We start from the raw sequence: 26,687 nt of genomic DNA, 5'->3' as shown, positions 1-26,687 counted from the left end.
CTTCCCTCGCCTCCCCAGTAGCCTGGGGTACATCTCGTCCAGTCCCGGTGACTTATCCAACCTGATGCTTTCCGAAAGCTCCAGCACATCCTCTTTCTTAATGTCTATATGCTCAAGCTTTTCAGTCCACTGTAAGTCATCCCCAGAATCGCCAAGGTCCTTTTCCATAATCAATACTGAAGCAAAGTATTCATTAAGTACTCCAGTTCCATACACACTTTTGCACTGTCACACTTAATTGGTCCTATTCTCCAATGTATTATCCTCTTGCTCTTCACATATTTGCAGAATGCCTTGGGGTTTCCTTAATCCTGCTTGCCAAGGCCTTCTCATGGCCCCTTCTGGCTCTCCTAATTTCATTCTTAAGCTCCTTCCTGCTAGCCGTATAATTCTCCAGATCTGTATCTTTACCTAGTTTTTTGAACCTTTCCTAAACTTTTCTTTTCTTCTTGACTAGATTTTCAACAGCCTTTGTATACCATGGTTCCTGTACCCTACGATCCTTTCCCTGTCTCATTGGAACGTACCCATGCAGAGCCCCGCACAAATATCCCCTGAGCATTTGCCACATTTCCACTGTACATTTCCCTGAGAACATCTGTTCCCAATTTATGCTTCCAAGTTCCTGCCTGATAGCTTCATATTTCCCCTTACTCCAATTAAATGTTTCCCTACCTTATCAGTTCCTATCCCTCTCCAATGCTATGGTAAAGGAGATAGAATTGTGATCACTATCTCCAAAATGCTCTCCCACTGAGAGACCTGACACCTGATCAGGTTCATTTCCCAATACCAGATCAAGTACAGCCTCTCCTCTTATAGGCTTATCTACATATTGTGTCAAGAAACCTTCCTGAACACACCTAACAAACTCCAGCTCATCTAAACCCCTTGCTCTCGGGAGATGCCAAACAATATTGGGAAAATTAAAATCTCCCACAACGACAATCCTGTTATTATTGCATCTTCCCAGACTACATTTCCCTATTTGCTCCTCAATGTCTCTGTTACTATTGGGTGGTCTATAAAAAACACCTAGTAGAGATATTGCCCCTTCCTGTTGCTAACTTTCATCCACAGAGACTCAGTAGACAATCCCTCCATGACTTCCTCCATTTCTGCAGCCATGACACTATCTCTGATCAACAGTGCCATGTCCCCACCTCTTTTGCCTCTCTCCTTGTCCTTTCTGAAACATCTAAAGCTTGGCACTCTAAGTAGCTATTCCTGCCCCTGAGCCATCCAAGTCTCTGTAATGGCCACAACGTCATAGCTCCAAGTACTGATACACGCTCTGAGCTCATCCGCTTTGTTCATAATACTCCTTGCATTAAAATAGACACATCTCAAACCATCAGCCTGAGTGTATCCCTTCTCTATCACCTGCCTATCCTCCCTCTCACACTGTCTACAAGCTTTCTCCATTTGTAAGCCAACCACCCCTTCCTCCATCTCTTTAGTTCGGTTCCCAGCCCAAGCAATTCAAGTTTAAACTCTCCCCAAAAGCCTTTGCAAATTTCCCTGCCAGGATATTGGTCCCCCTAGGATTCAAGTGCAACCCATCCTTTTTGTACAGGTCACTCCTGCCACAAAGGAGGTCCCAATGATCCAGAAATCTGAGTCGCTGCCCCTTGCTCCAATTCCTCAGCCGCGCATTTATCCTCCACCTCACTTTGTTCCTGTAATCACTGTCGCATGGCACAGGCAGTAATCCCGAGATTACTACCTTTGAGGTCCTGCTTCTCAGCTTCTTCCTTAACTACCTGTAGTCTGTTTTCAGGACCTCATCTCTTTTCCTACCTATGTCATTGGTACCAATATGTACCACGACCTCTGATTGTTCACCTTCCCACTTCAGGATATTATAGACGCGATCAGAAACATCCCAGACCCCAGCACCTGGGAGGCAAACTACCATCCGTGTTTTTTGTTTCCTGCATCCACAGAATCGCCTGTCTGACCCCCTAACTGTAGAGTCCCCTATCACTGCTGCCATCCTCTTCCTTTCCCTACCCTTCTGAGCAACAGGGTCTGACTCAGTGCCAGAGGCTCGGCCACTGTTGCTTCCCCAGGTAGACCATCCCTCCCCAACTGTACTAAAGTGGGAGTACTCTTACCCAATCATCCCAATGCTGCATTAAGCAGGAGCTACAGGAGCCTGAAGACCCACATCTCAAGATTCAGCAATAGCTTCTTCCCCACTGCCACCAGGTTCTTGAAGTGACCTCAAAAACCCTAACACTACCTTGGGCTGCATTTCTGTTTTTCTCTCCCTCAGCATGTTTATTTTTGTTAATTTTATTGTGTACGTTGTGTACAGTTTATGTTAATTTAAGATTATGTTAATTTATGTGACCGTGTTTGTGTTATACTATGCTTCTATAAAAGGTTAATTTTCATTGGCATTTATACACTAGAAATAAATTACTGTATGTAACAATAACAATCGGGTGCCATGATAGCGTAGTGGTTTACACGACGCTATTACAGCTCGGGGCATCCGAGTTTAGAGGTTCATTTCCAGCATCCTCTGCAAGAAAGTTTGTTTGTTCTTCCTCTGTACATGTGGGTTTGCTCTGGGTGTTCCAGTTTCCACTCACAGTCCAAAAATGGACCAGTTAATTGGAAATTGTAAATTGTCCTGTGATTAGGCTAGGGTTAAATTGGTGGGTTGCTGGACAGCAAAGCTCAAAGGTCTGAAAAGACCTGTTCCACACTGTTTCTCCAAATAAAAGATGAATAAGCAAGATAAAATAAACTTGAACATGAATGGATATGCTTGCAGTGGGATTCTGGCCCAGATCTGATCAATGTGCAGGAGAGAGCATTCAGGATTGCTCGATCCTATCCCTTACCTCAGTCACTGCACTGTAAACACATTAAACCACTTTTTTATAATGTTGTTTACATACTGGTTGTTATGTAATGCACATCTTCTTCCTCTCTGCCATCAGATTTCTGAACCCACGAACACTACCTCACTATGTTTGCTCTCTTTCCCCTGAATAGTTGACAACCCAATGTATAAACATCGAATCTTACAATTTCAAGCAAACTGCTCTCCCAGATTTCCTTTCTCTCTTCGGATCCACCCACACATCCCATATCTTTCCAACTAAACATTCCTATCTGCATTTCAGAATGAGAATCAGAATCAGAATCAGGTTTAATATCATTGGTGCTTGTTGTGAAATTTGTTGTTTTGCAGCAGCAGTACATTGCAATACATAATTTTAAAAACTATAAATTACAATAAGAAATCTATGGGTGTATGTATATATATACATATACAAACACACACACACACACACACACATATATATATATATAAAATTAAATAAGTAGTGTAAAAAGAGAGCAAAAAAGAAAAATGATATTTTTGAGGAAGTATACATGGGTTCATTGAGGCTGTCGGTTGGTTGAGGTCGAGCATGGATGTTGTGTCCCAGCTGTCTACGGAATTTGCAAGCCAGTACGCAAGTCAGGACACAACAATATGGAAAGCAAGCTGTTGTCCACGTAGCAGCCTCCTGCTCTCCATGTAGCTGATAAATGCAAAGGAATGGTACAGTTTAGCACCAGCCACATTGCAAGAGTTGCCAGTCAGCATTGAATTTGATGTAGGACTGCCTTAGGGACTTCAGATCCGGAATTTTCCTTGGGTTTATTCCCGAAGCCTTCCCCATAAGTGGGTATAGCCGCAAGGCAGCGGAAATTTGAGATCAGTTTTACTTCTCCAAGATGAGCTGCCAACTATGGCTGATGAGCCACATATGCCCAAAGCAACCAGTTTTAAGGAGCCAGTAAACCTGTCAATTTGAATGCATGTAGTATATGGAATAAGTTAGATGATCTTGTAGTGCAGGTTGAGATTGGCAGATATGATGTGGGCAATGCTGAGTCATAGCTGAAAGAAGATCATAGTTGGGAGCTTAACAACATAGGATACACATTGTATAAAAAAGACAGGCAGGTAAAAAAAGAAATCAAATCTTAGAAAGAGGTGACATTGTATCTTAAGATGCAAAATCCTTATGGATAGGGTTAAGAAACTGCAAGGGTATAAAGACCTTGATGGAAGTTATATACAGGCCTCCAAACAATAGCCAAGATGTGGGGTAGAATTCACAACAGGAGATAGAAAAGGCATGTAGAAGTGTAAAACTGGTTGCATCACCTTCTGATAATGGTTGGGGGGTGGTGGAGGGGGCTACTGCACAGGATCAAAGTAAGCTGTAGAGAATTATAAGCTTAGTCAGTTCCACCATGGGCACTAGACTCCATAGTATCCAGGACATCTTCAAAGAGCGATGCCTCAGAAAGGTGGCATCCATCATTAAGGACCTCCATCACCCAGGGCATGCTCTTTTCTCACTGTTACCATCTGGTAGGAGGTACAGAAGCCTGAAGGCACACACTCAGTGATTCAGGATCAGCTTCTTCCCCTCTGCCATCCGATTTCTGAATGGACATTCAACCCGTGAACACTACCTCATTGCTTTTTATAATTTATACTTTTACACTGCTCATTTAATTTAACAAATTAGTATTTATACTTACTGTAATTTACAATTTTTTCTCTATTATTATGCATTGTATTGTTGTGCTGCTACAAGAACAACAGATTTCATGACATATGACACTGATATTAAGCCTGATTCTAATTCTGATTCAGAAAGATGAATTATGAAATAAACTAACCAATAATATAAAACAGGATACAAAGAGTTTTTTCAATTATACAAAAAGTAAAAGATGTGTGAGAGTGGATATGAGACCACTGGAAAATGATATTAGAGAGGTAGTAATGGGGGGACACAAAATGGTGGATGAACTTAAGTATTTTGCATTAGTCTTCACTGTGGATGATACCAGCAGTACGCCAGAAATTGAAGAGTGTCAGGGGGCAGAAGTGAGTGTAGTTGCTATTACTAAGAAGAAGGTGCTTGGGAAGCTGAAAAGTCTGAAGGCAGATAAGTCACCTGACCAGATGAACTACACCCCAGGGTTCTGAAAGAGGTAGTTGAAGAGATTGTGTTGGCATTAGTAATAATCTTTCAAGAATGGTTCCAGAGGACCGGAAAATTGCAAATGTCACTCCACTTTTAAAAAAGGAAGAAGGAAGAAGAAAGGAAATTAAAGGTCAGTTAGAAGATGGGAAGATGTTGGAGTCCATTAAGGATGAGGTTTCAGGGTACCTGGAGGCATATGATAAAGCAGGCCAAAGTCAGCATGGTTTCCAATATTTATTAATTTATATATATAAGAATACAGAGTACAGGAAAAAAATGTCAATACATTAAATTAAATCGCATATAAAGACTCCTTACCCTATATTCGTACAAGTCAATTAATTCGTAACATTGAAAAATAATAATTTTATTATATTAAAAAAATCTAACCCACTACCAAGACCAAAGCTGATTAGTAGAAAAAAAAGAAAAAAGATTGTTAGTCATCATTTGTGCTTTAAGCATGGTTTCTTTAAGGGCAGGGGATAATGGATAAAGAATGAATGTACTATTCTCAAAGGTTGGTGTACTTGTGAAACTGCTAAAGCATATTGCAGAAGCCAGAACAAGAAGAATAACAATTCCACCTCACCTGGTTTCACCTGTCACCCGCTAACTTGTACGCCTCCCCCTCCACCCACCTTCAGGCTTCTTGATTCAGGCAAGTGAAATATTGTTGCATTAGATAACAATCTTCTTGTAGGCTGGCCACATACTTGCAGTCCTTTTATTCAGCTGTGTAATCACTACTGATAACCCAGCTCAATAGAATTGTATGGAATTTCATGATGACTTCGGTCTAGCTGCTCAGCTTTCCTTGATGTCTAGTTATTCATTCACTATATTGAAAGCTCTACCTCGGCAATAGATTAGGCTAAGTTCTTACAATAGGATCAATCAGCCCTTTGAGAGAACTCCCACTTTCTTAGAAGAGAAGCTTTAGCATGTCATCAAAAAATTGACAAACTTCCATAGATTCACAGTGAAGAGTATTCTAACTAGTTTCATCACAGCCTGTTATGGAAATACCAATGCCAGAGAACAAAAAAGGCTGCAGAAGCTGATGGACACAGCCCAGTGCATTACAGGAAAAACCCTCTCACCATTGAATACATTTACAAGGACTGCTGTCACAAGAAAGCAGCATGCATCATCAAAGTCCCCTACCTAGGCCATGCTCTCTTCTCACTACCACCATCAGGCAGAAGGCTTAGTTCCCACGCCACAATTCAGGAACAATTATTATCCTACAGCCATCAGGTTTGTGAACCTGCATAGATAACTTCACTCACCACAACTCTGAACTAATCCTACATCCTACAAATTCACCTTCAATGACTCTTTACAATTCATGTTCTCGGTATTTTTTATTTGCACAATTTGTCTTCTTTTGCACCTTGATTGTTTGTCAGTTTTTGAAGATTCTATTGCATTTTTTATTTTCCTGTAAAAAATCTGCAAGAAAATGAATCTCATGGTAGTATATGGCAACATACATTATTTGATAATAAATTTGATAATAAATTGAGGTCCTGAGTGCAAAGAGTGCAAGGTATCATAGGGAACTGATTAATTGTTGTGTTCTGTGTTTTACCAATACATGCCTTACTCAGAGTACATCAGATATGGCAATCAGTCCCAAAGGCTTCTCAATACACAGCAACACACACAAAATGCAGAACTCAGCAGGCCAGGCAGCATCTATGGAAAAGAGTAAACAGTTGACATTTCGGGCCAAGACCCTTCATCAGGACTGAGAAGGAAGAGGGAAGATGCCAGAATAAAAAGGTGGGGGAGGGGAAAGAGGCTAGTTGGAAGGTGTTAGGTGCAGCCAGGTTGGTTGGAAAGGTCAAGGGCTGAAGAAGAAAGAATCTGATAGGAGAGGAGAGGAGAGGAGAAAGGGAAGGAGGAGGGGACCCAGGGGGTAGTAATAGGCAGGTGAGAAGAAGTGAAATATTGAGGTATTGAGGAAAGGGGGTGGGGGGAAGATTTGTTCACCAGAAGGAGAAATGGATATTCATGCCATCAGTTGGAATATAAGGCACAAGAGGAGATGATGAATTGACATGTCAGAATGGGAATGGGAATCGGAATTAAAATGTTTGGCCAGCAGGAAGCCCTGCTTGTGGCAGATGGTGTGAATATGCTCAATGAAGCAGCCCCCAATTTACGACAGATCTCACCCATGTAGAGGAGGCTGCATCAGGAGCACAGGGCACAACAGACAAGCCCAGCAGATTCACAAGTGAAGTGTTGCCTCACATAGAAGGTCTGTTTGGGCCCTGAATGGAGGTGAGGGAGGAGGTGTATAGGCCGCTTGCAGGGATAAGTGCTGGAGGGAGATTAGTGGGGAGGGACGAATGTCTAAGGGAATTGAGAAGGGAGCGATCCCTGCAGAAAGTGGAGTGGGGGGAGGTAAAGATATGTTTAGTAGTAGGATCTCTTTGGAGATGGTGGAAGTTGCGGAGGATAATGTGTTGGATGGGGAGGCTGATGGGGTGGTAGGTAAGGACAAGAGAGACCCTATCACCATTACAGTGGCAGGAAGATGGGGTGAGTGCAGATGTACGGAAAATGGAGGAAGGCAACATCGATAGTAGAGGGAGGGAAACCCCATTCTTTAAAGAAGGAGGACATCTCTGGAATAAAAAGCTGCGTCCTGGGAACAGATGCGACAGAGGCGAAGAAACTGAGTAAAGGGAATAGCATTTTTACAGGAGATAGGGTGGGAAGAGGTACAGTCAAGATAACCATGAGAATCAGTAGGTTTATAAAAGATGTTGGTTGAGAGTTTGTCTCCAGGGATGGAGACAGAGAAACTGAGAAAGGGGACAAATGTGTCAGAGATGGAACAAGTGAATTTAAGGGCAAGGTGGAATTTAGAGACAAAGTTGATAAAATTGGTGAACTCAGCATAGGTGCATGAAGCAGCACCAGTGCAGTCATCAATGTAGCGGAGGAAGAGTTGGGGAGTATAACCAGGGAAGGCTTCGAACATAGACTATTCTACATAGTCAATGAAGAGGCAGACATAGCCAGGGCCCCTGTGGGTGCCCATGCCTGTCCCTTGAGTTTGGAGAAAGTGGGAGCTGCCAAAGGAAAAATTGTTCAGGTTCAGGACCTGTTCTACCAGATGGAGGAGGGGAATTGGTTGGTTCTTTTGTCAAGAGAGAAGCGGAGAGCTTTAAGGCCTTCCTGGTGGGGGATGGAAATGTATAGGGACTCTACATCCATGGTGAAGATGAGGCAGTCAGGGCCAGGGATTTGAAAGCTACTGAGGTGATCAGAGACATTCAAGTCTAGCAACCAAGGAAGTTACAAGATGTCCAGGTATGATCTCTAATTGACAGCTGTGGCAGGGTTATCACTTATCACTTATGTGGCAATGTTATCACTTCTTACAAAGTTAAACCAATTGACATACAGTAGGTGATAACAGGGCTTTGTTTCCTGATGAGCTCAATGCCTTCCATGCTCTCTTTGACTGTCAAAACATGGAGGAACCATCACAAACTCTCACAGCCCCCATTGACCCTGTGATTTCAGTCTCTGAGGCTGACGTGAGAGCATCCTTCAGGAGGGTGAACCCATGGAAAGCATCCGGCCCAGACGGGGTACATGGCCGAGTACTAAAGACCTGTGCTGATCATCTGACTGCATTGTTCTCTAAGATCTTTAACCTCTTGCTTCGACAATCTGAGATACCCATCTGCTTCAAGCAGGCTTCAAGTATACCAGTGCCTAAGAAGAATGTGATAACCTGCCTCAATGACTATTGTCCTGTAGCACTTGGCACAATAGGTCTACAGCAAATACCATTTCATTGGCTCCTCACTCAACCCTGGATCATCTGGACAGAAAAGATGCATACATCAGGATGCTCTTCATCAACTACAGCTCGGCATTCAATACCATCATCCCTTCAAAACTAATCAATAAGCTTCAAGACCCTGGCCTTAATACCACCATGTGCAATTGGATCCTCGATTTTCTTATTTGCAGACCCCTGTCAGTTTGGACTGGCAACAACATCTCCTTCATGATTTCCATCAGCACAGGTGCACCACAAGGCTGTGTGCTTAGCCCCCTGCTCGACTCGCTTTACACTTATGACTGTGTGGCTAAGCAAAGCTCCAATGCTGTATTTAAGTTTGCTGATAACACCACTGGTGTTGGCTGGATCAAAAATGGTGACAAATCAGCCTATGGGAAGAAGATTGAAAATCTGGCTGACTGGTGCCACAAGAACCTCTCACTCAATGTCAGCAAGACCAAGGAGCTGATTGTTGACCTCAGGAAGAGGAAACTGGAGGTCCATGAGCTGTCCTCATTGGGGGATCAGAGGTAGAAAGGGTCAGCAATTTTAAATTCCCAGATGTTATCATTTCAGAGGACGTGTCCTGGCTCTAGCACGTTAGGGAATTACAAAGGAAGCACGGCTTGCACCTCTACTTCCTTAGGAGTTTGCGAAGATTTGGCATGACATCTAAAACTTCGACAAACTTCGGTTTATGTGCAGTGGAGAGTATACTGACTGGTTGCATCACAGCCTGCTATGGAAACACCAATGCCCTTGAATGGAAAATCCTACAAAATGTAGTGGATACGGTCCAGTCGATCACAAGTAAAGCCCTACCCACCATTGAGCACATCTACATGGAGCGTTGTTGCAGGAAAGTAACATCCATCATCAGGGACCCCCACCATCCAGATCATGCTCTCTTCTCACTGCTACCATAAGAAGTAATGTACAGGAGCATCAGGACTCACACCGACAGATTCTGGAACAGTTATTAGCCTCTTGAACCAGAAGGTATAACTTCACTCAACTTCACTTGCCCGAACACTGAGCTACTCCCACAATCTGTGGACTCACTTTCAAGGACTCTTCATCTCATATTCTCAATATTTATTTATCATTGTTAGTATTTTTTCTTTCTTTTTGTCTTTCTACAGTTTGTTTTCTTTTGCACACTGGTTGTCACCCTGTTGGTGCAGTCTTTCATTGATTCTATTATGGTTGTTGGACTTACTGAGTATGCCCGCAAGAAATTAATCTCAGGATTGTATATGGTGACAAATATGTACTTTGACAATAAATTTACTTTGAACTTTCAACTTTAAATTTAGAACGTAGAACATAGACCGCTACCACACAGCAAGAAGCTCTTCGGCCCACAATGTTGTGCCAAACCAATTAAATGGGAACCAGGTGGCGCACAAAACTGCCTACACAATGTCCATATCCTTCCATTTTCCTCACATCACATGCCTATCTAAACATCTCTTAAAAGACCTTAATGATTCTGCCTCTACCACCACCGCAGGCATTCACCAATCTCGATGCAAAAAACTTGCCTACCCCCTCTCACATTAAATGCATACGCTCTGGTATTAGACATTTCACACCTAGGAAAAAGGTACTGTCTGTCTACTCTGTCTATGTCGGTCATAATCTTATGAACCTCTATCAGATCTCCCTTCAACTTCCACCTCTCCAGAGAATAAACATAGCACACGCTTTCTAATGCAGGCAGCATCCTGGTAAACCTCTTCAGCACCCTCTCCAAAGCCTTGACATCCTTCCTATGATGGGGTGACCAGAACTAAATCCGATACTTCAGATGCAGCCCAAATAGAGTTTTATAACTCTGCAACACTGGAATACAGTGTCAGGAAGTGTGTGGTCATGCACTTTGGTAGAAGAAATGAAAGGGTTGACTATTTACTAAATGGAGAGAAAATTCAAAAATCTGAGATATAGAGGGATTTGGGAGTCCTTGTGCCGAATCCCTAAAGGTTAATTTGCAGGTTGAGTCTGTGGTGACAAAGGCAAATGCAATGTTAGTTTTTATTTCAAGAGGACTGGAATATAAAAAGCAAGGATGTAATGTTAAGTCTTCATAAAGCAAGGGTAAGGCCGCACTTGGGGTATTGTGAGCAGATTTGGACCTCTTATCTTAGAAAGGATGTATTGAAACTGGAAGGAGTTCAAAGAAGGTTCGCGAAAGTGATTCCAGGATTGAATAGCTTGTCATATGAAGAGCGTTTGATGGCTCTGGGCTGGTATTCACTAGAATGCAGAAGAATGAAGGGTGACCTCATTGAAACCTATCAAATGTTGAAAGGGCTTGATAGAGTGGATGTGAAGAGGATGTTTCCTATGGTGGGAGAGTCCAAGACCAGAGGATCCAGGCTCAGAATAGAGGGGTGTCCTTTTAGAACGGAGATTAAGAGGAATTTCTTTAGCCAGAGAGTGGTGAATCTGAGGAATTCTTTGCCACAGGCAGCTGTGAACCCCAAGTCTTTATGTATATTTAAGGCAGAGGTTGATAGATTCTTGATTGGTCAGGGCATGACGGGATATGGGGACAAGGCAGGAGATTAGGCATGAGAGGAAAAATCAATCAGCCATACTGAAGTGGTGGAGCAGACTTGATGGGCTAAATGGCCTCATTCTTCTCCTATATCTTATGGTCTAACATAATTCCCCACCTTTCGAACTCAATGCCTTGACAAATAAAGGCAAACATGCTATATGCCATCTTAACATGCCCTATCAACTTGTGTAGCCACTTTCAGAGAGCTATGAGCTTGGACCCCCTAGATCCCTCTGTCTTCCCTTTTGACAATGTACTATTTCTTTACATTTGACCTACTAAGGTGAAAGGCTTCACATTTGGCTGGGTTAAATTTCATCTGCCATTTTTTCACCCGTATTTGTAACTGATCTGCATCCAACTGTTTTCTTTGCCAGTCTTCTAAGCTATCCACAACACTACCAATCTTCGTATCATCTGCAAACTTACAAATCCATGCATCTACATTTTCATCCAAGTCATTTATATACATCACAAATAGCAGAGGCCCCAGTACAGATCCTTGTGGAACATCATTGGACACAGACCTCAAACTTGAATAAGTCCCTTTGGGCCACTACCCTCTGTCTCCTATGGGCAAGCCAGTTCCGTATCCAAACAGCCAATTCACCATGGACCCCATGCATCTTCATCTTCTGGATGAGCCTCCCATGAGGTACCTTGTCAAACACCTTACTAAATTCCATGTAGGCAACATCCACAGTTCTTCCTTCATCAATTACCCTTATCACTTCATCAAAAAAAATTTTGTACTTTGAAAATTCATTATCCTTAGAGTCAGAGTAATTGAAAATTAGAGAATGGAACCAGGCCCTTTGGTCCATCAAGTCTGTACTGATTATCAATAACCCATTTACAGTAATCTTACAGCAATCGCAATATTTTTTTCCTATACTGTATTCAATCATATGAGGCTTTGATAATACACTTGAATCTTTCCATGTGTCCACCTGGTAATATCCTTGCTGTAGCTCATTGTGCAGCCATCGGCAGTGTAAGGAGGGCAGCCAGGAGCAGTGTGGTATGTTCCTCAGCCGAATGCCACCATTGTCAATTACCTATCAGCCTGGACCAACACATCGAGGACACATCAGAGCTCCAACAGCCAATGTGGTGGCGATGAATTGCGAGAATATTTCTGTGCTTTCTCACTGATCAAGACTGATGTGTGTGAGAGGGTGGGAGGGTAGAAATGGGGCTTGTTTTGCCATTGCTGTCTTGTTTTGTTTTGCTGTTGTTGTTACTGCTGCTTGTATTGTTCGGTGTTCTGTGATGTGTTGTTGCTGTACTGAACATTGTGGGCATCCTATGTTGGTGCTGGAATGTGTGGCAACACTTGGCCCACAGCACATCCTTGGGTGTGTTGGTTGTTGATGCAAACAACACATTTCACTGTAGGTTTCGATGTGCCTATCATAAATAAATCTGAATCTGTTCTGAATCAGAATCTGATCATTCCTTTACCCTCTAATTCTCAGATGCTACTCAACAATCTGAGTTCCTTCAGCAAATTATTTGTTGCTCCAGATTCCAGTCTCTGCTGTCTCTTGTCTCCCTCTCTGTTTTATTTCTCTGTCATGAGAGGAAATCTTTGAAAGTTCCCTAAGCACACACACAGCGCTCAATCACAACATTTTTGCTTTATAAAATTCCTAAATTTGTTTGGACATAAAGTTTTGCCAAATCTTTGACAGACCTCAGCTACAAGAAATTCTGGACTTTAGGATTAATGCCAAAGTCTCACCAGGTTGATAGATGTCAGCTCCATAGAGTGCTGGAGATAGTGGTTTAGTTCTCCTTACGGCAGAAGTTATCAGAATCTGGTTTATTCTCACAAACTTATGTCATTAAATTTGTTGTTCTGTGGCAGCAGTACATTGCAAGACATCAATAATTACTATAAGTTAGAATAATAAATGACTAAAATATGGAGGGGCAGATAGACATACAGTGAAAAAGAGGGGTGGCGAGAGTTGATGGGTTCATGGACCATTCAGAAATCTGATGGCAGAGGGGAAGAAGATGTTTCTAAATCATTGATTGTGTGTCTTTGGGCTTCCACACCTCTTCCCTGATGGCAATAAAGAGAAGGAGTGTCCTGGGTTGTTGGGGTCCTTTATAATGGACACCATGTTCTTGAGATGAGTGGGGAGGGTTGTAGCCAATATGGAGCTGGTTGACTCTAAAGCCCTCAGCAGCCTCTTTTGATTCTGTGCATTGGAGCCTCAAACAGACTGTGATGCAAGGAGTTTGGATTAGGTCAGCAAATTAAACATATTTTGTGCAGTTATTGAACAGATTCTAGAAGCAAACTCTTAGGATGTCGGATATTTTCATTAGAAGGGAAGATTGTAAGACTCTTTGAAAAGAGCATGGGAGTGAGTAACAAAGAACCAACACAACCAGAATGGGCCAATTGGTAACCTTCTGTGCTGTAAGTTTCTATAACTGTAGGACCCAAAAAAGTTTGATGTAAACACTCCCACTCACTCAGTAAGTGGGAACCAGACAGATTTGTAGCCACAAGGGAAACTGGATAAAGAAAAAATAGTAAAGAAACCAACCACCCGGATTGTGCAAATCGCTTCCAAAAGCTCCCCTGGAAATTCCAGTGAAATTCACAACATAACATTTGAATATATATATATCTCATGCACTCACTGTGGTTAAACACCCAAAATGTTGCACTGGACGTTAATCAAACAAAGTCTCAAAATGAAAGCACAGACACACACACATACAAGCCCAGATGTCTATTTTGTCAAATGTTAGGTCTTAGGCATGGGAAAAAATAAGAGCTGAGGAGAGCTTTAAAGAGAGAGTTCAAAAGAATAGGCTCCAGAGGCCAAAAGACAAAGTTGCCAAGTGTAACATAAATTGGGGATGTGTAAGGAACAAGAGTTGGAATGAGTGCAAAGTGCAGAGAGCATCCATTATGAAAGACCCACACGACCCAGGACATGCCCCCTTCTCATTACAACCATCAGACAGGAGGTACGGGAGCCTAAGGACACAATCAACATTTTAGACCATAAAACAACAAGATATAGCAGCAGTATTAGGCCATTTGGCCCATCAAGTCTGCTCTGCCATTCCATCATGGCTGATTTACTATCCCTCCCTTCTCCTCAGTCATCAGATTTCTGAAGGAACAATGAACCCAAGAACACCACCTCACTATTTTTTTCTCTTTTTATACTACTTATTTATCTTCATTATAATTTATATTTTATGCATTGCACAGTACTGCTGACACAAGAATGAGGCATTTCATGACCTATATTAACGATAATGGATCTGCTTATGATTCCGAATATGAGCTCAGTGGGTTAGAGGTCACAGTGATAGCAGACAGAGCCATAGTGGGAGTGGACAAAAAGGATAAAAGAAGAGATTGGTGCACTAGGAGATAATATTGGTCAGTCAGCTCAGGAAATGGTGGGTGACTTGGATTTGTGTGAATTACTCTTGTAACAATACTTTTGTCCACCTATCTTAATACGTGCCTAGGTGTAAAATCACACCTGGTGATCCTTTAAATCTGCCTAAACATTTTGCCGTATAAAAGGTGCTCTCATTTTGGCTGTTCAGATTTCAGCCAGAAGCTTAGATTTCAGAATGAGGCCACACCGAGGTTGGAGGTTACTCTACTGTCATGATGAAACAATATTCAGGTTGGATGACCAACGTCTCATATTCCGTCTGGGTAGTCTCTAACCTGATAGAATGACCATCAATTTCTCTAACTTCCAGTAATTACTCCTGCCTCCCCCTTCTCTCTTTTACCATTCCCCATTCTGGTTCTCCTCCTACATCTTCTCTTCTCCTAACCTGCCTATGTCCTCCAGGACATACAACAGAAGCACTGCATTTGCAGAGCCCTCAGCATTGTCAAGTACTTCTCCCATCCATCTCACAACCTTTCTGACCTCCAACTGTCAGGCAGAAGGTACAGGAGTGTGAGAAGAAGGGCTGTTAGGCTGGATAACAACTTCTTCCCTCAGGCTGTGAGACTTCTGAACACCCTGCTACCACCCAGTACACATTATTGATGACAGTGTCAGTAGAATTATACTGCTCCCAACATGACTTCCTTGTCCATTCATCCCTCTCCACTGATCTCTGTCCTGGCAAGTGGAGCAAGTGCCACACTTGCCCCTACTCCTCCTCCCTCACCACTATTCAGGGCCCCAAACAGTCTTTCCAATCAAGGTGCCACTTCCCCGAGAGTCTGTTGGGGTCATCCTCTGTATCCAGTGCTCCTGTATATCGGTGAGACCTGACATAGGCTGGGAGACCGTTTTGTTGAGTACCTATGCTCTGTCTGCCAGAAAAAGTGGGATCTCCCGGTAGCCATCCATTTCAATTCTACTTCCCACTCCCATCCTGACATGTCAGTCTATGGCCTCCCCTACTTCTGCAGTGAGGCCACTCTCAGGTTGGAGCAGCAACATCTTATATTCTGCCTGGGTAGCCTCCAACCTGATGGCATGGACATTGATTTCTTGAACATCTGGTAATGCCCCCCACCCCTTCACCATTCCCCATTCCTGTTTCCCTCTCTCACTTTATCTCCTTACCTCTGGTGCTCCTCCGTCTTCCCTTTCTTCCATGATCTTCTATCCTCTAGCAGATTTCCCCCCTTCTCCAGCTCCTTTTTTCTTTCACCAATCAACTTCCCAGTTCTTTACTTCACCCCTCCCCCTCCCCCAGTTCCACTTATCACCTGTCACCTTATACTTCTTCCTCCTTCCCCCGCCGCCCCCCACCTTCTTAACTGACTTCTTTCCTTTCTTTCCAGTCCTGATGAAGGGTCTCGGCCCAAAATGTTTACTGTACTCTTTTCCATAGATGCTGCCTGGCCTGCTGAATTCCTCCATCATTTTGTGTGTGTTGCTTGGATTTCCAACAACTGCAGATTTTCTCTTGTTTGTGAAACTTAAACTTGACCCCTTGAACTTGTCTATTCCTCTTCATAGATGCTGCCTAACCCACTGAGTTCCTCCATCATTTTGTGCATATTGCTCAAGCTTTCCAGCATATGCAGAATCTTTTGTGTTTAGACTTCAGAAGATTGATTTTAGGACCCCTTCTCCTAATCACATAATCTTCACTGAAGTAATTTTCTGCTCTTTTCCCCAGTAACTGCTAATGATGAGACACAGGCATAATTCTAGTGACACAGCTTTTTGCCACATGCAGAATATATTTTGCACACATTCACATGAAACAGGAAATGTAATTCACACAGATGTACTTAACTGCACAATTACCTATTGTTCCATTACCATTTAGCACACACAACCATAAACTGCACAATTTCCTTTTTGTCATTTGACCAGTAAACATTCACAAAACATTCACCGTCTCTGATTACTTTTTCTTTAGTTATTAATCTGAAATAATATGAGCCAAATGATTTTTTCATGCATATAGTTAATGGAGAGACAACATTTCATGATAGGATGGATCCCCATAACCAATACAGAAAGGCTAAAAAAGATCTCCTTTAATATTTTCCTTTTCTTTTCATTATCAGACACAACGATCAGTTTGAAACTCCACACAATGCTAACTCTTATCAATGCTGGAAGAACTCAGCAGGTCAGGCAACATTTATGGAGGGCAACAAAGAGTTGGTATTTTAGGCTGAGACCCTTCATCAGGACTGGAAAAGAAGGAGTGCAGAAGCCAGAATAAGGAGGAGGGGGAGGGGAAGGAGTACAAGCTGGCAGGTGATAGGTGAGAACAGGTGAGCGGGGGAAGGTGGGTGGGTAGGTGGGGGAGGAGGGAATGAAGTGAGAAGCTGGGAAAGGATAGGTGAAAGAGGTAAAGAGCTGAAGGAGGAAACGAATAGAAGATAGTTGTACATGAAAGAAAGGAAAAGACGAGGACAGCAGGCAGAGTTGATAAGCAGGTGAGAAGGGGAGCGAGTGCAATCAGAATGAGGTATCGAAAAAAAAGAGAAGGAGGGAAGGGTTAGAAATTACCAGAAGTTGAAGAAGTCGATGTTGAACCTCCAAATTTCATAACATATGTTAGTGATACTAAACCTGATCTGTTTCCAATTCTGACATCCATTTGCATGTACTATATGCTGATGACACCCACAACCGACTTTTTTGAACCCTCTATTGCCTTGTTATTTCCAGGCTGCTATAAAGACTATTAGAATATAAAACATAGGAGTAGAATTAGGCCATTTGGCCCATCGAGTCTGCTCTGCCATTCCATCATGGCTGATTTATTATCCCTCTCAACCCCATTCTCCTGTCTTCTCCCCATAACCTTTCACACCCTGACAAATCAAGAACCTATCAACTTCTACTTTAAATGCATCCAATAATCTAGCTTCCACAGTCACCTTTGGCAACAAAGTCCACAGATTCACTACCATCTGGATAAAGAAATTCCATAAGATATAGCAGCAGAATTAGGACATTGGCTCATCAAGTCTGCTCCGCCATTTCATCATGGCTGATCCATTTTCCCTCTCAGGCCCCAGTTTCCTGTCTTCTCCCCATATCTCTTCATGCCCTGACTAATCAAGAATCTATCAACTTTTGTCTTAAGTATACCCACTGACTTGGCCTCCACAGCTGCCTGTGGCAATGAATTCCACAGATTCACCACCCTCTGGCTAAAGAAATTCCTCATCTCCATTCTAAATGGCCATCCCTCTATTCTGACTTTGTGTCCTCCAGATTCCCCCCACCAGAGGAAACATCAACTCTATCGAGACCCTTCCAGTTTCGCAAAAAATGCTGGTGAACACAGCAGGTCAGGCAACATCTATAGGAAGAGGTACAGTCGACGTTTCGGGCCGGGACCCTTCGCCAGGACTAACTGAAAGAAGAGATAGAAAGAGATTTGAAAGTGGGAGGGGGAGGGGGAGATCTGAAATGATAGGAGAAGACAGAAGGGGGGGGGATGGAGCCAAGAGCTGGAGAAGGGAGAGGATCATAGGACAGGAAGCCTGGGAGAAAAAGAAGGTGGGAGGGGAGCCTGGAGGGTGGAGAGCAGGCAAGGAGTTATAGTGAGAGCGACAGAGGGAGAAAAAAGAGAGAGAGAAAAAAAGGGGGGGAATAAAAATATATAAAATAAATAAATAAGGGATGGGGTGTGAAGGGGAGGAGGGACATTAACGAAAGTTAGAGAAGTCAATATTCATGCCATCAGGTTGGAGGCTACCCAGACGGAATATAAGGTGTTGTTCCTCCAACCTGAGTGTGGCTTCATCTTGACAGTAGAGGAGAACGTGGATAGACATATCAGAATGGGAATGGGACGTGGAAGTAAAATGTGTTGCTTGAATTTCCAGCATCTGCAGATTTCCTTGTGTCTGCCTTTCTACTTTCGATAGGTTTCAATGAGATCCACCCTCAGTCTTCTGAATTCCAGTGAGTACAGGCCCAGAGCCATCAAACAATCATTGTATCATAAGTCTTTCAATCCCGGAATCATTTTCATGAAACTCCTTTGAACCCTCTCCAATGTCAGCACATCCTTTATTAGATAAAGGGACCAAAACTGCTCACAATACTCCATGTGAGGCCTCAGCAGTGCCTTATAAAGCCTCAACTTTACATCCTTACATCCTTATATTCTGGTCCTCTCCAAATGAATGCTAACAACACATTTTCCTTCTTCACCACCAACTCAACCTGCAAGTTAACCTTTAGGAAATGCTGCACGAGGACTGCCAAGTCTCCTTGTACCACTAATTTTTGAGTTTTCTCTTTATTTAGAAAATAGTCTACAATTTTATTTCTTCTTCCTAAGTGCACAACCATACACTTCCCAACACTGCATTCCATCTGCCGATTCTCCTAATCTGTCTGAACCCTTCTGCAGCCTCTCTGCTTCCTCAACACTATCTGCCCTCCACCTATCTTCATATCATCTGAAAACTTGGCCACATAGCCATCAATTCCATCATCCAAATCATTGACATATAATATGAAAAGCAGTCCCAACACAGATACTTGTGGGACACCACTAGTCACCGGCAGCCAACTAGAAAAGGCTTCCTTTATTCACACTCTTTACCTTCTGTCAATCAGCCACGGCTTTATCCATGCTACTATCGTCCCTGTAATACCAGGGGCTCTTAACTTATTAAGCAGTCTCATGTTTGGCTCCTTGTCAAAGGCCTTCTGAAAATCCAAGTACACAACAGCAACTGACTCTCCTTTGTCTATCCTGCTTGTTATTTCTTCAAAGAATTCCAACAGATTTGTCATGCAAGATCTTCCCTTGAGGAAACCATGCTGAGTTTGGCCTATTTTACATGTGCCCACAAGTACCCTGAAACCATATCCTTAACAATCAACTCCGACATCTTCCCAAAACCTTCTTTCATCCGCCTTGATGAAGGGTCTCCCCCAAAATGTCAACTATTTTTCTCCTTCATAGATGCTGCCTGACCTGCTGAGTTCCTCCAGCATTTTGTGTGTGTTGCCCTGGATTTCTAGCATTGACAGAATCTCTTGTGTTTACAGTTTGGAAAGTTATTGTCATAGTTCATGCTCAACAAACTTTGGACTTGGAACCTATCCCATCACATAAGATCGCCTATTTCCTCCCCCTTTACATTGTCCATTTCCATTTCAACCACTAACCTGTTGATGTTCAGAACCCTCAGCCATGCCTTTGTCTCTTTTAGAGTTGACTGTTCTAATGCAGCTTGATTCCCTCATTATACAATGAGAAAACTGGAGATCATTACTACCTATATCCTGACTTTTTCAAACACCATATCTCAAGTTCAAATTCAGTTTATTGTCATTCAACTGTATACATGTATACCACCAAATGAAACAACGTTCCTTGAGACCAAGGTGCACAACACAGTACATACATTGTAACCCACACAGAATGCATAAAGTAATATTACCACAAATAAAGTAACAAAGAATAAGGTACATTTATGACACAATTTAAAAAGTAAACAGAACATTGCCACTGGCGCTTCGTACATTATGAGACCTGGGTGGCGGCAGTTCTAGTCCGAATGCTATGGTACCTCCTGCCTGAGGATAGAGGGTCAAAGAAATTGTGGGTTGGATGGGAGTGATCATTGACAATTCTAAGGGCCTTGTGCCCCTGATAAATATCTCAGATGGGTGGAAGAGAGGCCTCAATGATCATCTCAGCAGTCCTTCACACTTCACACGAAGTGACCATGCCACTTGATTAAGCAATCCCTGATACTCAGACCCAACCATGTCCTCAGCCTCTCTATGTCTCTAATCTCCTCCGGCCCTATTAACATGTTTTTTTACCCCTGCTTCTTTAAATCAGACTGCTTTATCATCCTGAAGCTTGTTCGGCAGTTGGCTGCTCTGTTTTCCACTCCCGTGCACCTAAGCTCCATAATTTTTTAAGCTTCTGACTCTCTGTCTCTCTCTCTCTCTCCTCCTTAAAACGTACACAGAATGCTGGAAGAACTCAGCAGTTCAGGCAGCATCTATCGAGAGAAATAAACAGTCAATGTTTCTGGCTGAGGCCCTTCATCAGCTCTGGAAAGGAAAGGAACAGAAGACAGAGTAAGAAGGTGAGGCAGGTGGGAAGGAGTACAAGATAGCAAGTGATAGGCGAGACCAGATGAGGAACAAGGTTGGTGACTGCGGGAGGAGGCATGAGTCCACTCTCAGGTTGGAGGAACAACACGTCATATTCTGTCTGGGTAGCCTCCAACCTGATGACATAAACATTGATTTCTCTAACTTCTGGTAATTTTCTCTCCCCTGAAGCTTTGTTTAAAAGGTGGACTTCTTGTTCCAGAACCTGCTGATGTGTCTTGCATTTAGGACTGCTTCTGTGGACTGCCTTGCTGCAGTTATACATAAGGAAAAAATATTTAGCCTCCCCTCCCCCGATTTGCCAATGATTTAATTAACAGAATGGTGACAATGAGCATCACAGATCAATGTGTCTCTTAGCACCATGCAACATATGCCAGTAAATGGAGCTCTGTGGGAGGCAATTTATGTGAGTAGCAGTTTCGGGGCACAATGGAATTACAAACTCATTTGTATCAAAGTTGCATTGTAGTGTGAAAGCAACATGCAGTGCCTGCTATGATTGATGTAGTCGCAGTATGGGCAATGTTTCTCATGCTCACTGATACAGTCAAATAGACTTTAAATAACTAATTGATGACACACACAAAGTGCTGGAGGAGCTCAGCAGGTCAGGCAGCATCGATGGTGAGGAATGAACAGTCAACGTTTCAGGCCAAGACCCTACAGCAGACAGATGCTGCCTGACCTGCTGAGTTCCTCCAGCATTTTGTGTGTGTTGCTCTAGACTTCCAGCATCTGCAGAATCTCTTGTCTTTATGATTAACTGATAACATATTGTTTCACCAATATGTTTCAAAAGTACATTTAATGTCAGAGAAATGTATACAATATATGTCCTGAAATGCTTTTTCTTCACAAACATCCACAAGAATAGAGGAGAGCCCCAAAGAATGAGTGACAGTTAAACATTAGAACCGCAAAGATCCCCCCATGCGTAAGCAGCAGCAAAGCAATGACCCCCCTTGCCCCACCAGCACCCCCCACCGAGCACTCAAGCTTGCAGCAAAGCAACAGCAAAGACACAGACTTGCAACACCCTAAGGACTACTTGTTCACCTGGTATTTGACATACCAAGGGCTCTCTCTCTCTCTCCCTAATAGGTGAGAAAGAGATGTCTCTGTTTCACAGTGAGAGGGGAGACATAAAAAAACAACTCGCTGATTTACGATGTTAAACGTCCGTTGTGTCGCTTTTTCCGAGCTCTGTGCCCAAAGATCTCGGGTCTCTGGGCACACAGCCAGAGATCTTCTGTCTCCCACGACACACCTATTTCCTGCCAGGACACCGACCTTCGATCCGCCCATCTCCAGAGCCACAAGATCCCGGACCTTTGAAGGCGAGCTAATCTCTTAGGCCACATCCTTGGCATATCAAATAACAGCCGGTCGTGAAATCTCGAGAGCGGGTCCCATTCCCGCAAAGAACAGAAGTCAGTGTGTAACTCCAGGTCAGGGTCTTCAAAAGAACCCTGAAAGGGAAAAATAGAGATATTAGAGATATAAATAGAGCTGTTTCCAAAGATGCAAGCAAAGGAGTCGCCGTTAGGTGCCATCATTCCTCCTAAACTCTTTCACCAATACACTTCACCCATCCATCCATGTTTGTTTATTTGCTTATTAATCAATCAACTTATTTATTTATTCACTTATTTATCTGTATACTTATGCATCTCTCTATTTATCTATTAGTCTATTAATTTATTTGTCACATGTACACAGGCAGGTGGGGCTCATCAGCTTTGGACAGCAGCCCGCCTAGGAGAAGAAAAACTCTGATTTTAAACCTCCGCTGCCTTGCGGCCATAGACGTCCACAGGAAAGGCTTCGGGAGTAAACCCCGAGGAAGAAATCCGGAGCTGAGGTCCCTAAGGCAGTTTGATGTTGTTTACAACTTCACTCTCACAACCTCTGCAACGACACTGGTACCAAGCTGTATCGGCGATTGCCCTTCCTTTGCACTACATCAGTGATATGGAGAGGGGGAACCTACAGCTGGTTCTTCAGATCTGCCCACCCAGGCTTGCACCCAGGAGAGGACACAGTCCACCAGAGGCACAAACCCATGACCCCCTGGGATTGACGGCTGCCTACCATACAAGTACATGGAAACATACAGTGAAATGCTTTGTTTGTATTAACAACCAACACAACCAAAGGATGTGCTGGGGGCAGCCCGGTCACGTCATTCCAATGCCAATATTGCATTCCTATAATGTTCTGCAGAATGACATCAGGTCTTTATTTCTTTATTTTTAATAATTGTTTTTTTTGGGTTTCTTCCTTTGTGGCTGCCTGTAAGCAGACAAATCTCAAGGTCGTATAATTCATACATACTTTGATAATAAATGCACTTTGAAGTTGTAAATAACAACAGTAAAACAACCCCATTTCCTCCCTCCCACCTACCCACTTACCTATTTTCACACACAGATGCTCCTCCAAGCCAAGACTGGCCATTTCTGGACCTCTCACCCTCATTGGACTCACAGTATCAGGTGGACTCACAGACCCAGGGCTTCGGTCATCGTGCGATGAATTCCAAATTTTCAATCAACCTTCAGGCATTGATCTTTGGTATCAACCCCAGGTCTTGCCAACGATGAAACATGGAACTCCAGACTTGCAAAACCTGTATACCGAGAGGATTACTGGTGCTGGTGAATCCTGCCTGCATGAACCTCCCATCCCACTGATTCCACTGGGAACTGGCTGACCTGGAGACGATGGGGTACCAGCTCTCACCTCGCTGATCTTCATCCACAATGCTTGCCGGTCTGACATCCTTCTGCGGAAGGGCATCATTACTGCTCTTTGAACACAGAGCGCAGAGTGGAGGCCTAGATTACAGTCTCTAACTCCCCCAAATCCCTGTCCTTAAACCCTAACCTGACCCCTAACTCCCCTCTTTGTCTCCAAAACCATCCCTACAAACCTAAAAAAAACACCTAAGTTGAGCCATGAGTTCAATGGAGACCGCAGCTTGGCGCCACCTTGACACTTCAGAGTGAAAGGGAAATTCCGTTCTATTGCCATGGAATAAAACCCCTGATTTATTCCTCCAGCAGTGTGGACAGGAGAGGTTTGGAGGGATGTGGGACAAATGTGGGACAAATGTGGGCAAATGGGACTAGCTTTGATGGGCACCTTGGTCAGCATGAATAAGTGGGTTGAATGGCCTTTTCTGTGTTCTATGATCTTTGATGGAACATGTAACTGTGTGAGAATAGGACTGGGGCTTGCTTGTGAATCCTGTCTTAGTCAAATAGCCTCATTTAAAAGTCATGCTCCTCTGACCAAGAGATTAAAAAGCAGTTGGAAGATAAATTCAAGATTCAAGATTGTTTAATGTCAGTTCCAGTACACAAGTGTAAAGGAGAACAAAATAATTGTTACTCCACATCTGAAGCAGCACAAAATAAAACACAATCAGATAAGTAACACAATAATAATAAAAAACACAATAAATATTTATCCATAAAGTGACACTAGGCACAGGAGTGCCTGTACATAAGGTGACAGACAGGAAATGATAAAGTAGTGGTGGTTGGGGGTGTGGTTTAGCCTTACTGCTTGTGGAAAGTAACTATAAAATGCAGCTATAACCTGCTAAAGGAGTGATTCTGACCTTCTGATGTTCCAGGAGAAGAGGTGCTGGGTTGAGGATGTTTGTTCAAATTCAAAGTAAACTATCGAAGTACGTATATGCCACCTTATATTACCTTGAGATCCATTTTATTGCAGGCATTCACAGTAGAATAAGGAAATGCAATAGAAACAATTAAAAACTACACACAAAGACAAGAAACCAATGTGCAAGAAAAGACAAGCTGTTCAAATGACAAAAAAAATAAGAAGAATAAAAACACACACATACTACTGAGAACGTGAGTTGTAGAGTCCTTGAAAGTGAGTCTGTAGGTTGTGGAATCTGTTGAGGTGAGTGGTGTTATCCACGTTGTTTAAAAACTATTCCTGAACCTAGTGGTGTGAGACCTAAACTTCCTGTACCTCATTTCCAATGGCAGCAGTGAGAAGAGATCATGCCTTAGACGGTGGGGTCCTTGTTGATGGACGCTGCTTTCTGGTGGCAGTGCTCCTTGAAGATGTGCTGAATGGGAGGGAGGACTTTGCCTATGATGGGGCTGAGTTGTATCTACCACTTTCTATAGGCTTTCCATTCTTGGGCATTGGTGTTTCCATACCAGGCCAGATACTCTCTTCTGCACATCTATAGAAGTTTGTCAAAGTTTTAGATGACAGGCCAAATCTGCACAGATTTCTAAGTAGAGTCGCTATTGTGCCCTCTTTGCTGTCCCTTATTTTTGAGGATGAATCACCAACAAACATTGAACCACATACCTTTGATGTTAGGAAGATTTGAAGAAGAAACCTTTAATTAGCAGCAGGAATATGGCCATCAGACCCCCAACCAGCTCTGGCATGGCATATGATTGTGAAATGACTAATTATAACGTCCTTCCTGCATTCCTGGTGTACCTCTACCTAAGAATATTAATTGAGTCTGCTTCCACCACTCGTTGAAGAGGAGAGTTTCAAAGTATAGCACTAGTGATCAGAGTTCAATTCCCACTGCTGTCTGCAAGGAGTTTGTATCTTCTCCCCATAACTATGCGAGTTTCCTCCGGGTGCTCTGGTTTCCAAAGAAATACGGGGTCAGGGTTAGTAAATTGTGGGCATGCTATGTGGTGCCAGAAACATGGCAACACCTCCGGGCTGCCCTCAGCACAATCCTCAAAATGTATTGGTTACTGATAAAAACAACTCCATTTCACCGTATGTTTCGATGCACGTGACAAATAATGCTAAGCTTTTATCTTTCACTCTCTAAGAGCAGGCTCAGAGCAAATTTGATGGGCTGAATGGCCTAATTCTGCTCCTATGTCTGATGGTCTGATGGTCTAGGAAGGTGCTGTGGATAAATCAGCATAAGAACATGTGAAACAGAAGCAAATGTCAACCTGACTTCCTCAAGAGTCTGCTCTGCCTTTCAATTACATCTAATCTATTCTTGGCCTCAGCTTCAATTTCCTGTCCACACCCCATCACAACTGCCATGACCTTCACCTCAGATAATCTCTGCTTCTGTCTTTATTTTAGCCATCTCTCTGTTTTCATATCACTCCCAGATGGATCAGTTGTGATTAACAAGCATTCAATCAACCCCTCGCAAGATCCCACTTGTGTCACCTGGACAAGCTTGCTTTGAACGGAGGCACAAGAGTCTGCAGATGCTGCACTCTGGAGCAGAAACAGTGAACTGCCAGAGGAACTCAGCAGCTCAGGCTGCATCTGTAGATGGGAATGAACAGTCGACATGGTACTGTAGAGACTAGTGCAACTCTTCACCGCGCCAGCGACTCCTGTTTGATTCCTGCTGACATCTGTAAGGAGCCTGTGCATTCTCCTCAGGTGCTCTGGTTGCTCCCCCCTCACATTCTAAAGTTGTATGGGCTAGAGTTAGTAAACAGGAGACGTGCTATGTCAGCACCAGAAGCATGGCAACACTTGTGGATGTCTGAGTCGCACATTCTCAGACTGTGTTGATCGTTGATGCAGACAATGCATTTCACTTATGTGCTTTGATGTACAGTACATGTGGCAAAAAATAAAGTTTAGCTAATCTAAGCAAATCTTTACTGGAAGAATAGAGTTCAAAGTTGAAAGTAAATTTATTATCAAACTGATAT

This window comes from Mobula birostris, chromosome X (genome assembly GCF_030028105.1).
Source record: "Mobula birostris isolate sMobBir1 chromosome X, sMobBir1.hap1, whole genome shotgun sequence".
NCBI classification, from domain to species: domain Eukaryota; kingdom Metazoa; phylum Chordata; class Chondrichthyes; order Myliobatiformes; family Myliobatidae; genus Mobula; species Mobula birostris.
The sequence above is the reverse complement of the archived record's forward strand: the minus strand, read 5'-3'. Positions refer to the sequence as shown.